This window comes from Pelodiscus sinensis, chromosome 4, assembly GCF_049634645.1.
Source record: "Pelodiscus sinensis isolate JC-2024 chromosome 4, ASM4963464v1, whole genome shotgun sequence".
NCBI classification, from domain to species: Eukaryota; Metazoa; Chordata; order Testudines; family Trionychidae; genus Pelodiscus; species Pelodiscus sinensis.
In genome coordinates this window covers 14109635-14125121 of record NC_134714.1, presented here as the reverse complement: position 1 = coordinate 14125121, position 15487 = coordinate 14109635, and the positions used below count along the sequence as shown (strand labels likewise).

Here is a 15487-nt window from a genome sequence, read left to right as displayed (position 1 = left end):
GCTCCGACAGGACCGAAATTGAGGGGGCACTAGGAGGTGGTCTGGGTGACTGCGACCGTCGATGCTCAGAGGCCGGTTGTGAATGGCGTCTGTAAGATGACTGATGGCAACAACACGAATACGAGTGGGACGGTGAACTGTCCTGCCTCCCCGTGTGATAACCCCTGTGGTAACGGTAAACCGAATCAGGGGATGGTCTTCTGGATGCATATCTGCTACCATGTCTAGTATGGTGAGACCCTGGAGGAGAGTAACTCGGAGAGCGAGATGTGTGTCTGTAATAATGGGAAGATCTTCGTTGCGGGGAACGCGAAGACCTATGTCTTGGATAGTAAGGTTCTCTTCCCGATCCCGAATACTGGGGTGGGGAAGGGTATGTTGAAGGCACAGGAGAGGGAGACAATGAATGATCCCTAGGGATCGACTTCCCAGATGCCCTTGTATGGGCTGATGAATGCCCTTTAGCACTTGAAGAGTGTCGTGCTGTGCTGCGATAAATCTCCTTAACAGATGGGGAGCCTGATTCATGGGAGGAGGGAGAGGTTGTTTGCATTCTAGCCGATTGCGAGGACTTTCTCGGTGCCGATGCAGATGACTCCTGCGGCACCGGGTGTGTTGCGGGACCGCTGACAGTTTCCGGTGCCGGCTGCATTGACGGAACCGAGTCCTCGCTTTGCGGTGCCGGGCTCTCCCGGTGCCGTCTGTCTGGTGCCGAAGGCGCCCGGTCTCACAGGACGGTAAGCGGCACCGCTTCGGTGACCGCTTGGGCAGCCGACTCCGTTACTGACCCCTGCATGTCCCGCCGTTCCGGGGACGATGATTTATCCGGTGGCGCTGTTAGCCGGGGCCGCTTACTCCCCGAAGGGGTCGGATCCCGCTCGTGCTCCCTAAGGAGAGGGGAGACTGGCGGTGGGGCAGACGCAGTGCGATGCTTGCCCTGTTTTGAAGATCGCGGCTGCGAAATTGACTTAGCCGCGGAGCGGCTGTTGTCCGATCCCCGGTCTCCCTGATTCACCAGAGGGAGAGGGACCGCTGGCAGGGAGCGGGCAGGGGAGGCTTTTTTCTTTTTTGCTCCGGCTGCTGCAGGAGATAATGCTCTTCTTTTTGGGGTTTGTGAGGACTCCTGCTGGAGAGGGTTTGATGGCTGAAGAGCCTTGTCACAGAGCAGAAGTTTGAGGCGGAGATCTCTGTCTCTTCTTGCCCTCGGAGTTAGTTTAGAGCAGTGGGCACACTTGCTCGGGACATGAGACTCCCCCAAGCAACGAAAACAAAGAGTATGCCCATCAGAAGCAGGCATTGCCTCCTTACATTGTCCGCACCGCTTAAAGCCGGGTGATCCGGACATGGCGGTGAAACTGACCAGGAAAGCGCTTCAGCGCGCAACTGACCAAAGATCTTCTGTTTCCTTTTTAACTAACTAAACAAAGACTAATAACTAACTAACTAACAGTAAAGGTCAAACTATTTACAGACTAGTGGGGTTTTTTTTTTTTTTTTCAGAGAAAAAGGCAAGCGACCGAAGAGAGATCGCCGTTTCCGTCAGCAACCAAGGACGGTTGAGAGGAACTGGCGGGGGGGCCAAGCCGCGATCGTTGGAAAGGGCACGAACGACCAGCAGCGCAGGGAGCATGCGCGGCCCGGCCCGGTATGGCTCTGAAATCTTCCGATCAGTGGCGCCGGGACGGACCCGACACCTAGAGTGGAGCACCCACGGGGCCACTCGAAGAAGAACAGTTCCTTACTGTAGTAGAGGGGCGTCCTTGAATTGTCCTAATCAGATTTAATGAAGTTATGAATTGGGAAGGAAGACCCTGGATGCCAACAAATTCAAGTATGAAATGTATTCTCTGTTCAGGGGCTAAATTGGAGTTCTTTATATTTAGCTGGAAACCCAACTCTGGAAGCTGTCTAGGTGGAAGTTAGCACTCATTTGTAAGACCAGCCCTTGAGTAGCTAGTCTTCAAGATACAGGAAGACTATAATTACTTCTTGTCGAAGGCTAACTTACTTTTAATCACTGTCACTAAAATGTTTGAGAATGCCCTCAAGACTGAAGAGAGGCTGAAGGGAAGTTCTCAGCATTGAAAATGATGTTGGCCCATGGTGAAATGTAGGTACCTCTTGTGCACAGGTTATATCACTATGAAGAGATAGGTGTTCCATAGGCCTAGGGCTGAAAATCAAATCTGCTGTCTCTAGAAAAGGCATCATAGTGATCAGAGTCGCTATCAGGATCTTTTGAGACTTTACAAATTTGTTCAGTCATCTTATATCTAAAGATAAACTTAAACAACAAATGGTCTGGTAGCACTTTATAGACTAACAAAACATGTAGATTCTTCCTCCTCTATCCTCTTTTGGCATAAGAAAGTGTTTTGAGTAAAACCCTTTTCTCCTGTGAGGTGAGGGGACTAGTTCTATAATTCCTAAACAAAGCAGGGAGTGTATTTCTTGACTAAGTGTAAGTTCAGAAGAGGCAACCCTGACGGGAGATGTTAAGCAGATGGGGGTAGCTTGGTTTTATAACCTCCATGACTTGCTTGCCTGTTGTAATATACTGTTAGGCCTGTTGGAAATGGGAAAGGTGATCTCCAAAAGTGGGGAGATAAGTAAAACATTGTTGCAAAGTAGAGATGAAGACAGAGACAAACCTTTGTCAGCCTATCAAAATTGTCGTTTCAATGATGAGTAGGTACTCACTGGAGGAGGGTAAGAAACTCTTTTCCTCTGGAATCTGTCTCTCACCGTGGGATTGGTGGTTCTGTGAAAACTAGGGAACTAAGAGGGGCATGATCTCTGGGTGGTTTGAGACCTGATAACTCTCCTCTTGTTTGTAGGGGTATATATACGTGGAGACCTCAACATCGCTCTGGTGTCCTTTAGTGTTTGCAGGGACTCGTCCATAGCTCCCAAGAAGAGCTTCTGATAATCAAATGGAAAGTCCTCAACAATATTCTGAACTTCTTTTGGGAATCCCAACAACTGCAATCACAATGCACTGAGCATGACGACTGTGGTGGAGGTAAATCTACCAGAAGTGTCTGCGGCATCCAAGGATCCAGGTAACTGGCTGGTAGTAACTCCTTCCTAACTATAGGCATTCTGAGTGCTTCATGGAAGATGTTCAACAAAGGATGTAAACTTGGTGTAATTTGTACAGTCATATTTGGCCTTAATCTTCATAATTTGTGATCTGAAATTGGAGCATCTCAGACAAGTAGGCTTCTGTCCAAAACCATATTTTTCTGGTCCTTGTCCTGAGGAGGACTGGAGTCATTCTGTCCATTTACCACTCATTTACAGCATCCTCGACCAGGGAATCAAATGGGAACGGGGAAACAAAAATTCTGAATCTCTAGTAATATTTCTTATCCACCTGGTTAGTAGGATGGTGGTAGGAGTCTTTGCCGGGGTTTGGAATGGTTCATTTATGAGCAGCACAACCCCGGTGGGAATGCTAAGTGTCCAGCACTTTGTGAGAAGAGTCTTTAACTTCCTCAAGAAGAATCTGGACGCTGCTAGCCACCCTCTTCACAGGGTCCTGGAATTGATGAAAATCATTGGCCATAAATGCTGGTGGAGGCTTGACTGAGAGGAATACTATAGACCAGTTAAAGCCTTTGTCACAGAAGAGATAGGTGCAACATAGGATACATAGCAGGAAATGGTACCAACTAAACGCTATCTGATAAGAGGAAATACTTTCACTGCTATTTTCTGGATCCTATTTTGCCTCCTTCTCATCCATTTCCCAAGCTGAGGCTTCCCATCAGCCACTGCGAAGACCATTGCTGTCTTCTGCAACTGTAACTTTCCTCAACAAATACAGGTGAGGAAGGGCAGGGGTCACCGATTACATTTCCACATACATGTACCAAATGCTGACCACAGTAGCATCTGAGGGTCCATCAGTCACACAGACTTTCAAAGACAGAGAAGCAGCAAAAATACTTTAACTCTAGAACACTTCCCCCAAAACATGGTATCACAGTGATGGGTGCCATATAAAACAAGGATCAGAGACTCTTGAGCCCATGCAGTGAATTCTGAAATTTCTTATTCCTCTCTTTGCTGCATTGCATGCAGCTAGTTATGTTCAGAGTTACTCCAAGATTTGTTTTAAAAACTGATTTGCAGATATATTTTGGTCAGGATATTTAGCCTCCTTTCTATCTTTCATGTGCACTCTTTTTGTAAAAGAATGGCAACCATAAATTACTGTCCTCTACAGTTATCACGGGGGAGGGGAAAGGAGGAAGGAGGGAGAAGGGAAGAGCAATAGGAAATCTATTTTGCAAGCCTGACATTAATTGCTCAAAACAGTTAGCAGCTGTTTCACAAATCCAGGGTTGTCTACAATATAGAGAAATGGTAAGAAAACAGGATGAAAATTGTTTCTGTGATTCCTAAACTCAAACACTGTGAAAGAACATCTGCAGTCGCGTCATAAAATCCAAGCAGGACAGTTTGATGGCAACGTGATCCCAAAGGATTTATTCTATTCTGTGAGTTGCTTGGTGTGATACAAACTACGTACTGTATTCCACATACAAGCGTGTTACTTTTTCACTTGGCTGGTAACCTCTTTGGGGCCGGGACTGTCTCCTTGTTTGGTTTGTACATCTTTGATAAATGTGAGAATTTTCCTTAATATTTTATGAAACATTTGTATGACTTGACCAAACACCTTTGTACTGTTACCCAGTGGAGGAAGATCTGATTTTTCTCCCTGGGATATTGGATATCAAGGATCTCTCAATTTGTTCCTCAGACAGAACTAAACAACCACTAAGACTCCCTGGGCTAGAATCAAAACCTTTCTTGCAGAGGCAGCTGACCACATGAACACAGCATGGTTGTGCACCAGTAGGACAATGGACACAGGAGCCTGGGATAAGAACTGGTCTCTGAGGCTACATCTACATTGTTTGTTTTTTGTGGAAGAGGAAATGTAAATGAAGTGCTCATTAGCAAATCTCGTGCTCTCATTTGCATATTCTCTTCTGATCCTTTTTGCGGAATAGGTTTTTGCAAAAAAAACCACAGTGGAGACGGGGCTATTTTTCGGAAAAAAACCCTTTTGCGCAAGATCCTGCAAACCTCATTTTTTGAGGAATAAGGGATCTTGAGCAAAAAGGGTTTTTTCTGAAAAATGTCCCCGTCTACACTGTAGGGTTTTTTTTTTTTTTTTTCAAAAACCTCTTCTACAAAAAGGATCGGAAGAGAATATGCAAATGAGCACATATTTGCTACTGAGTGCTTTGTTTGCATTTCCTCTTCCGCAAAAACCAATGTAGATATAGCCTGAGACACAGTGCATGCGGATGGCACACAGGGTAGCAGACCTGGCAAAGGCCTGACTTCCATCTCTTTCATGCTAACCAAAGATGTTCATATTCTGCATTTCAGGTATGTAATAAAGCATTCCCTTCTTCTGCAAAGGCCTGGTGTGGCATCACTGCAGATACTTTGGGGAGGTCTCGCCTAGGAGTCAGGCTTGGCTGTACTTGCTGCATGGAGCCACACAGAGGTTAAGTCGACTCAGCAGAGAAAACCCACAGCTGGTCTGTGTCAACTGACTAGGACTTATTGTGCTAAGGCAACAGGGCTGTGTCTTTGCTTTGGTTTCTGGGCTTGGGCCTGAGCCAGAGCTTTAGGACCAGGCCCGCTAACGGGCGGGGGAGAGAGGACATGGGTGTGTAGGGTTACCAGAGGAGTTTCAAAAAAATTCAGGACACGTGATCTTAGAATGGGAGTGAGGGGGACCGGCCAGGAGGGGAGTGGGGCTGGCCAGGAGGGGATCAGGGGGAGCGGCGCTGACCAAGGGAGATACGGGGGATAGGGGGGAACCGGCAGGTGGGAAGCAGGGCTGGCTGGGAGGGGGATGGGGGGAGCTGTGCTGGCCAGGGGAGAACCGGCTGGCAAGAAGCAGGGCTGGCTGGGAGGAGGTTGTGGGGAGTGGGGCTGACCAGGGGATATTGGGGGGGGACCAGCAGGAAGGAAGCAGGGCTGGCCGGGAGGGGACCAGCCGGTGGGGAGCAGGGCTGTCCTGGGTGCACGCAGATCCCGGGGTGCTGCCCATTCCGTGCAAGTTCCCGGTGGGGCACACAGGTGAGTCCGGCCCTGGGGATTCCATCCCATCCCTGCTCCCCTCCTCTCTACTGCGTCGCTGCATACTGCCTGGCTGGTAGACTCGCGCGTGCAGTGTGATCGTGTCGACCAGCCAGGCAGTACGCAACTGCGTAATGATACTCATGATAATAATAAAACTTCTTAGAAAATACTGGACATTTATATGTCCAGTATTTTCTCAATTTGTTCCTAAGACAGAAAGTTCAAATACCAGACTGTCTGGTTCAAAACCGGACACCTGGCAACCCTATGGGTGTGTTCATTGGCATACGTGAGGGCGCTCACACTATTTTCATTGCGCAGAACCCATCTAATTAGACAGACTGACTCCCGGATTCTGGGACTGACTCTTGTTCTAGTTATCTCTCCCGCGCAATGGGATCATGTAATACACCGGTGGCAATTACAGCAACTGGTTGCATGGAATAGTAACATTAGGAAAGTACTGGGGCATTTCTGCTTTCCTGTAATAAAAATTTGTGGTTTTTTACTCCTGTGGAAAGGGAGTTATAATCTCAGTATCTGTCGTTGCTCTTTCTTTCATCTGCCCCATACCAGCAGCATAGCTATGGGTGGGTTTGGATGGGCCGTGGCCCACTCACAATCTGGGTCTCCCCACCCCCCAGTCCTGGCTCTGCTCCTGCCCGGACATGAGGCTCTCTGCCTGGTGCTCCAGCTGGGCCTGGGGAATGAAGTCGGAGGCTAACCCTGTTCTGCGTGCCCAGCGTTCCTGTCAGGGAGCAGAGTTCCGGGGTTTGTAAGCCCCCATGCTCTGTGCCCAATTGCCGGCAGGAGTGCTGGGCAGGCAGGGGAAGTGAGGCAAGCCCCTAAACCTGCTTCCCAGGTGCAGCACCAAAGCTGGGGGAAATCCCAGAGCATCAAACCCACTCTTTGCTGGGAGCACCAGGTGGGAGCAGCAGGGCAAGCCCGCGATACCTCTCCACAGCAGGAGCACCCTGCAGGGTGAGGAGTGTGCGGCATACATATATATGGGTTCCCCCATTTTTACAAGGCCCCTAGCTAGTGCAGCTATGGGACCAGCTGGGGACAGAGATGGCCCCATCACTGCCCACCCACCTGAACCCTTTTGTCCCATGCTGGCTATGCCACTGCCCCATACATCTGTGGAGCTTCAGGTGTTCTGTTCTCTGTGAGCCACCAGCAACAGCTGCACAGTTTGCAGCCTGGGAACACACCCCGACATTATACCACATGCTACATCCTTTTAGACACACCTCTCTCCACTCCTTTTCACAAGCCCCTCACACGTGGGCTGATCTTGAAGTCCCTCAACTGATCCTTAAGTCCAACTCGCCTCCCCCTCTCAATATCTATTTCCGCCATGATGCCTACAGAAATCAGACACCTAACGCTGGCGAGGCTGCAACACAGACAGAAATTGTGTGGTATGGATATGATCAAACACTCCATTAATACATAGTACTACTAATTCTCACACAGCAGATCTCACAGCACGTCACTATCATCAGCCCTATTTTACACATGGAGAAACTGAGGCACAGAGCAATGACAAGACTTGCCCTAAGTCAGCCAGTGGTAGAGCCAGGGATAAAACCCCAACTCTCCTGAATCATAAAGCAGTACTCCAGACATTACAGATGCTGCCTTGAAAAGAATTCAGAGCTACAGACCTATTCTAGGCAACTGCACTGCTTCATTGCTGTTCCCCTCATCCTTCCTCCCACTTACTGCTTGTTTCACTCACTTCTGCTGTATTGCTTCAAAATTAGATTCCACGCTCTTTGAGACAGGGACCATGCCTTCTCTTGTGACTGCCCAGCATCGGGGTTTCAGTTCTAAGTGCTTCTGCAATATGAGCAATGTTAACAGCAGCCATAACTGGAATGCTCTGGAAAGAAACAATCTCTTTCACTACTGACTGTGCTGTTGGAAGACGACAGTCTGTAAACGGAGTGTGAAAATTACTGCCACCCTTTGCTTCCCCTTTCTCTGCCTCACTCGTGAGTTGGCATGAGAGTTAGCCTCGTGTCCATAGGTGACAGTCACGGCCTCTGCTCTGATGACACGTTCCATGGAAGATTCAGACCAAAGATAACACCAAGAAAGCAAGACAAAAATGCAGAGTTGCCATTTCTTATGATTTTATTCCAAGACTTGTGATATTGGCTGTTTTCCTTAATGCCCCAGCTCCGGTATTCCAGTAACTATGTAAGAATTTCATCCTTTTTTTTTTTTTAAAGGAATTTTCTGTCCCCTGTGGCTTAAGAGAAAGGCTTGACCCAGAATATCTTACTGCCCCTGTATAAAACTATGGTACGCCCACATCTTGAATACTGTGTACAGATGTGGTCTCTTCACCTCAAAAAAGATATTTTGGCCTTGGAAAGGGTTCAGAAAAGGGCAACTAAAATGATTAGGGGTTTGGAACGGGTCCCATATAAGGAGAGGTTAAAGCGACTGGGACTTTTCAGTTTAGAAAAAAGGCGACTGAGGGGGGATATGATAGAGGTCTATAAAATTATATATGATATATGATAGTGATATATGATAGTGCTCTACTCTTCACTAGTTAGGCCTCAGCTGGAGTACTGTGTCCAGTTCTGGGCGCCACATTTCAAGAAAGATGTGGAGAAATTGGAAAGGGTACAGAGAAGAGCGACAAGAATGATTAAAGGTTTAGAGAACATGACCTATGAAGCCAGGCTTCATGAACTGGGCTTAGTTTGGAAAAAAGAAGATTAAGGGGGGACATGATAGCGGTTTTCAAATATCTAAAAGGGTGTCACAAGGAGGAAGGAGAAAATTTGTTCCTCTTGGTTTCTGAGGACAGGACAAGGAGTAATGGGCTTAAAGTGCAGCAGGGGAGGTTTAGATTGGACATTAGGAAAAAATTCCTAACTGTCAGGGTGGTCAAATATTGGAATAAATTGCCAAGGGAGGTGGTGGACTCTCCCTCTCTGGAGATATTTAAGAACAGGTTAGATAGACATCTGTCAGGGATGGTGTAGATGGAGCTTGGTCCTGCCTTGAGGGCGGGGGGCTGGACTCGATGACCTCTTAAGGTCCCTTCCAGTCCTATTATTCTATGATTCTATGATTCTAAGAAAATCATGAGTGGTGTGGAGAGGGTGAATAAAGAAAAGTTATTTATTAGTTCCCTAAACAGAAGAACTAGAGGACACCAAATGAAATTAATGGGTAGCAGGTTCAAAACTAATAAAAGAAAGTTCTTCTTCACACAGCGTGTAGTCAACCTGTGGAACTCCTTGCCAGAGGAGGCTGTGAAGGCTAGGACTATAATAGAGTTTAAAGAGAAGCTAGATAATTTCATGAAGGTTAGGTCCATTAAAGGCTATTAGCCAGGGGGAAAAAAGGGTCTCCATGGCCTCTGTTTGTCAGAGGCTAGAGAGGGATAGAAGGAGACAAATCGCTTGATCATTGTCTTTGGTCCACCCTCTCTGGGGCACCATGGTGTTGGCCACTGTCGGCAGACAGGACACTGGGCTAGATGGACCTTTGGTCTGACCCAGTACGGCCATTCTTATATTCTTATGTAAAACACAAACTGAGGCACTCTTAGGGTAAAAAAACCAAGACAAATAAAAACTAACCCCCTCCTTCATTTTGTTTCTGATTTTAAGATGATCGCATGATTGGGGGAAGGGTGCAACTTGTGACTTTTGAATGCTCACATTTGGCTATCTGGTAATTATTTGCAGAGAAGACAGAATCTATGCTTTTTTCTCTGTAAACTGGACACAGCAGAATCAAAAAACGACATTTCTTCCCCCCGGGCCTTCAGTGTGAGCTGCAAGTTTGATCACTCTGCTCTACTCTGGAAGTCACATCACTATAAAAAGCTCTAACTCATGATACAATCCAAAGTGGATTGTTTTCTTTCTATGAGTCACAGCACTGCAGCTTCTCCCGCTATGTACACAAGGGTTTGCCCTGGGCTCGTTACATACTCCTGCAAACAAGCTGGTTTCGCTCATGAACTTTGCAGTTTAAGTCAACTGCTCAGCAGTGCACATTGTAAACTTTCACCCACTTGAATAGGTTCGGGGGCCAGATGGGGCTCCCAGCTTGCCTGGATCTTGCCCCTCCCCCGACCCCTCTGCTATCCTCCGTATGGGGCTGGAGCACACAAAATCTACTAGGCTAGGCCCCACAAGGCTCTGGCGTGCGAGGGGAATGTAGGGAGTATCTCTCTCCTCAGTTGGGGCCACAACAGTGACATTTTCTTTTGTTTGTTTGTTTGCGTCTCTCTTATGTGCAGCCCCTGACTGATTTTTCTGTGGGTCAGCAGCCCCAACCCAAAAAAGATTCCCCAGCCTTGCCTTGAATGGTTAAAGTCACCCCATGCGAAGGGCCGTTGCAGCACTGTACACCCTCCAACTAGACCTCGCTTGAGACTATGGTGGTGTGCAGGCACGGAGCCTCTGCATGGGAAGAAGATTCACCCCACTTGCATTGTATAGATCAAATTCCCCTCCCCCCTTTCAGTTCCAAGAGCAAGGGCTACCAACTCCGGGGGAGAATGCAGAAATTAACTGAGCTAAGTCTTAGCAGCCCAGCAGCTAGTGCCTCCCCCTGTTCAGCTGTGCATGATCTAACACAGAACTGCTCTGAGCTGTTCCAACATGGCTTGGAAAGCACGTGCTTCCAGAGAGACATGATGGCCCAGAACGCAGCTCATCATTAAGGTCAGGAGGAGAAAGCAGAGTACTAGACACAAAAGCCTCAAGTACCAGAAATGACACTCATTGTGTGTCAGTAATTATGAGACATTGTACTGGAGTTTCCTAAAGGGTTTTCAATTAATACTTCTTTTCCCATGAAGATCCTTCAACTGTATTGTTCCTTTCAGAAAGACACAGGCCCCCGTATTACAATCAAATTAGGACTAAAATGGCCAGATGTGTCTCAAAATCACAATGATGAAAACACGTATTTCACTCCATTCCTTTTGCCACTGTTCAGCCAACTTCAGTATAATCTTTGTTCAGATTCTGGGCACTGGAAGACACTAATTATATATATAAGGTTAACATGAGGACCTACAGTGTATGAACCAGATAGATTTATTTTTCCTCCAAACTTTATTTTTATTGTTAGATAAATCCAGTAAGGATTTATAAGTGAAGATGGTCATTCATGTACATCAAATTCAGAGTACCATTACACTTCTTAGGACAAATTCTGAACTTACTATTGTGTAAGATCAAAGCTACTCCACTGCAGTCAGCAGAGGTACTCCACAGTAGTGGAAATCAAAATCAAAATTTCATTGCTTATACTTGCTCTTTGCTATGACCAGGTATACAAGCAATTTCAATAGTGGACAAAAGAGGAGTTTCAATCATTACAAACCTCACTTGAAGTGGGATGGCTAGTTTTTACTATTTTGCCATAACTACCCATCATCTCTTTCCTACCATAATCTTTTGCATCTTAACAATGAGAGGTAGAGATTTTTATTGGATCTGGACCTTTAATAACAAAGGCATCCTTCCATCAAGAAGAAGACAAGTGAAAAACAGAATCACAATTAATTTTTATACTGAAGCTACTGTAATAACATAGACATACATTTACCACAGCAAAAATCAAATTCCTTGGTATAAAAAAAATCATACTTGTTGGCAGTAATATATGGAGATTTCCTTAGTTATACTAACTACAGCTATCTCATAGAACGATTTCATCTTAAACCATAGTTGTCTTGCTAGAATGAGACCACCTGGCAACCTTGTCAGCCCAGATTGTGAAGCTTCTGCAATTGCCATATGATGTAATATGGAACCATTAGGTTTTGCTCCATTCTTTCAGGTTTATGTCTGTAAGAAATCTTGGTTCTTTTGCAAATATACCTTATCATGGTTTTTAAAATACCTATATAATACCTCAAAATTAACCTAAACATAGAAAAGCTGGTATTTTGAATCCCTCTAACTTCAACTTTTCATGACCATTTTATTTTGTAAAGGAGAACACAAGCTCTGATTGTAATCTCCTGTTGTAATTAATGATTACAATGTTCTCCTCTACGGTATCAGATTTAGCACCTCATTAATGTGTATGGTATTTTGCTTGTACGGCGCAGCTGTAGTTAAAGTTGAATTAGTGTTTCCATTATAAAACCATGTTTTCAAGGGTTTATTACTCAGTCATAGAAGATTTACTTTGAAATGAAAATTGCCACAGAGTGCTTCAGCTTGGCAGCAATTTTAAGCCTTCAAAATTTGGGAGGGAAAAAAAATCCACCCTGTTTATTAATAATTCACATTTTAAAAGGCACCGTAAATATATGTTTGCATGATAGTCTTTGACAGCTCTAAAGAATTTCGACACCTACACATTGCTGAGAGATGTGTCATTTAAAAAAAAAGCCACACTCTTCTACTACTTGCCAGGAAAAAAATAAAGACTTAAAAATAATACTGTTAAATTTCTTTTAATGCAGAAAAATCTAAGCTCAAGTCATGTTAAATTTATGACACAGAACCCCAAAAGAAAAGGAAAAAATAGATCAAGCAAGCTGAGCCCTCCTTGTGTGAGAGCCCCATTTGTTATTGAAAAGATTTACTGGCATTTTAAACTAAATATATAAGTAGTCCCACTGACTTCCATGTTAACAGGGTTAGGGCCTTCTGTAAGTAATCTTGAAGGCTGGGCATCTTGTCCCATCATTTAAAAGCACGCTGAAAGATTTATTCAGGCAGATAAACCCAAACACATGCAAAATGCAAATGACTGTGGAAGCAAATCTGAGAAAAAACATTAAAGACAAGTAAAATTCTAACCTAACAGCCTTGGCAACACCTCTTTAAGTACAGATCTATATGTGTGGATACATTTTAAAATATTTATTGTAGAACTTTCTGATACTTGACAGGTATCTTTATGAACTGTCCCCTATTAATGCATTAAAAGTCCCTTACAGAACATTTACTTAACTTTTTTCCTCCCACCATAACATTTAGGAAGCTAAAGGCCAAATATGCATGCAGTTCTGCCCCAATCACCTCCCACTGAAACACCTATGGTCAGATTATTCCAAAGGGTTTAATACTCCCAATATAGCCATGTATTCAGGTGCCTAGGAGCAGAGCTTTTCTGGAAAAAAAAAACAACAGTCTGGTTCGGTTGCAAGAGCTGAAAATTCCAGGTGACATACCAACATTCGGAGGCAAAACAAGAAAAGTAAAACCTTCCATACATGACTCCATCTCATATATATTTCTGGAATGGGACTAACACAGGATAATCGGTATGACAGCTAACACAGGGATGTCAGGATGGAAACTTAGGAGGAGTCCTGTGGCACCTTAAAGACTCAGGACAAATCTAGACTTGCAGGAAGATTGATGATGTGGCAGTTGATCTTCCAGCGTTTGATTTAGTGGGTCTACTAGACCTGCTAAATTGAACACTAAGGTCATCCCATTCCGCGCCAGTACTTGCAGGGCCGGCTTTAGGAAGTGCGGGGCCCAATCTGAACCAAATTTTGGTTGAGCAAAAATACCAACAACCCAGCACACAAAAAAACAACTCACAGCCCCTTTAAATCCCCAGCTACAGGGCAGAGTCCCGCCTTCCAGCCAAACCCACGGGCCGACTTCCTGTCCTGCGGCGTACAGAAGCCACCGCACTCCTCCTCCAGGGCTGACGCCCCCTCCCGCACACTTCAAGGTTTAAGGCGTGGGGCCCTCTGGCTTTAGGGCGCTGGGCCCTTTTAGGCACGGGGCCCGATTCGGGGGAAATTGGGCGAATCGGTCTAAAGCCGGCCCTGAGTACTTGCTATCACGAGGAGTAAGGGAAGTTGACAGGAGTGTTTCTCCCGTCAACCTTCTACTGTGAGAATGGTGCAGAAGTTTGGCTTAAGGTACATCGACTCCAACTACGTTTTTTAGGTATTTGGAATTGCATACCTTCAGCTGACTTTCTCCCCGCAGCATAGACCTGGCCTAACAGATGTAATTGGGCATAAGCTTTCATGGGGAAAGACCTGCTTCATCAAATGCATTAGAATGAGACAGAGGCAGGCATAATATACTAGCATATAGAAAGAAGGGAGTTACTTTATCAAGTGGAGGAGCAGTACTAACTAGGCCAACTCAGTCAGGGTGGATGTGGCTCCATCCCAACAGTTGATAAGGATGGGTGACTACCAAGGGAGGGAAAATCGCTTTTGTAGTGAGCCAGTCATTCCAAGTCTCGATTCAATATCAGATCAATAGCGTCAAGTTTGGGAACGAATTCTGCCGTTTCTCTTTGAAGACCGTTTTCCATCTTTCTTTCTTGAAAGATGGTCATTTTTTAAATCTCTTACTGAGGTTTAGTCAGGGAGGCTGTGTCTAGACTGGCAAGTTTTTCCAGAAAATCAGCCGCTTTTCCGGAAAAACTTGCCAGCTGTCTACACTGGCTGCTTGAATTTCCGGAAAAGCACTGACGATCTCATGTAAGATTGTCAGTGCTTTTCCGGAAATACTATGCTGCTCCAGTTCGGGCAAAAGTCTTTTTCTGAAAGACTTTTGCGCAAAAGGGCCAGTGTAGACAGCACAGTACTGTTTTCCGCAAAAAAGCCCCGATCGCGAAAATGGCGATCGGGGCTTTTTTGCGGAAAAGCGCATCTAGATTGGCCACGGATGCTTTTCCGCAAAAAGTGCTTTTGCGGAAAAGCATCCTGCCAATCTAGACACTCTGTTCCGAAAATGCTTTTAACGGAAAACTTTTCCGTTAAAAGCATTTTTGGAAAATCATGCCAGTGTAGACGTAGCCGGAGACTTTAGTCAGGGAGACTAAAGCGTTCTACCGGCTTGATGTCTGATTTGTGTCCATTTATTCTTTTGCACAGAGACTGTCCAGTTTGGCCAATGTACATGGCAGAGGGGCACTGCTGGCACATGATGGCATATATCACATTAACCTGCCTCTGTAATTTACACTCCAATACATCTGGCAAAGTGGGTCTTTGCTTACAAAAGCTTATGCCCAAATAAATATTTTAGTCTTTAAGGTCTCACAGGACTCCTCGTTGTTTTTTGCAGATACAGACTAACACAGCTACCCCTGAGACTGGAGCAAATAACATTATTACTGATCTGAGGAAATGCCAGCAGTGCCCAGGTTTTTCTGTTCTTTGCGCTTTCAAAGCACTTCCACAAGATAACAATGGGAAAATGTGTTTTTGCCAACCTATTCTTCCTTTTTTCAAGAGAACATTGCACAGGAATACAAAGATGATGGGTCCCTCGTAGCAACTGTGTATTCATTATATCTGCTGTTAGAGGTTACACCACTGCACCTAAAGCCCCAGCTATTTTCCACGCAAACAACACTGGACACAATAAAATGGCTCTACTCTCTT

At 45.5% G+C, this 15487-nt stretch overlaps 1 protein-coding gene across 3 annotated transcripts in view; it reads right to left on the bottom strand.

The window, feature by feature from the left end:
• SYT16 (synaptotagmin 16) overlaps window positions 1–15487 on the bottom strand; it is a 141808-nt gene that overhangs the window by 69444 nt on the left and 56877 nt on the right. The gene's annotated exons all lie outside the window — the stretch shown is intronic.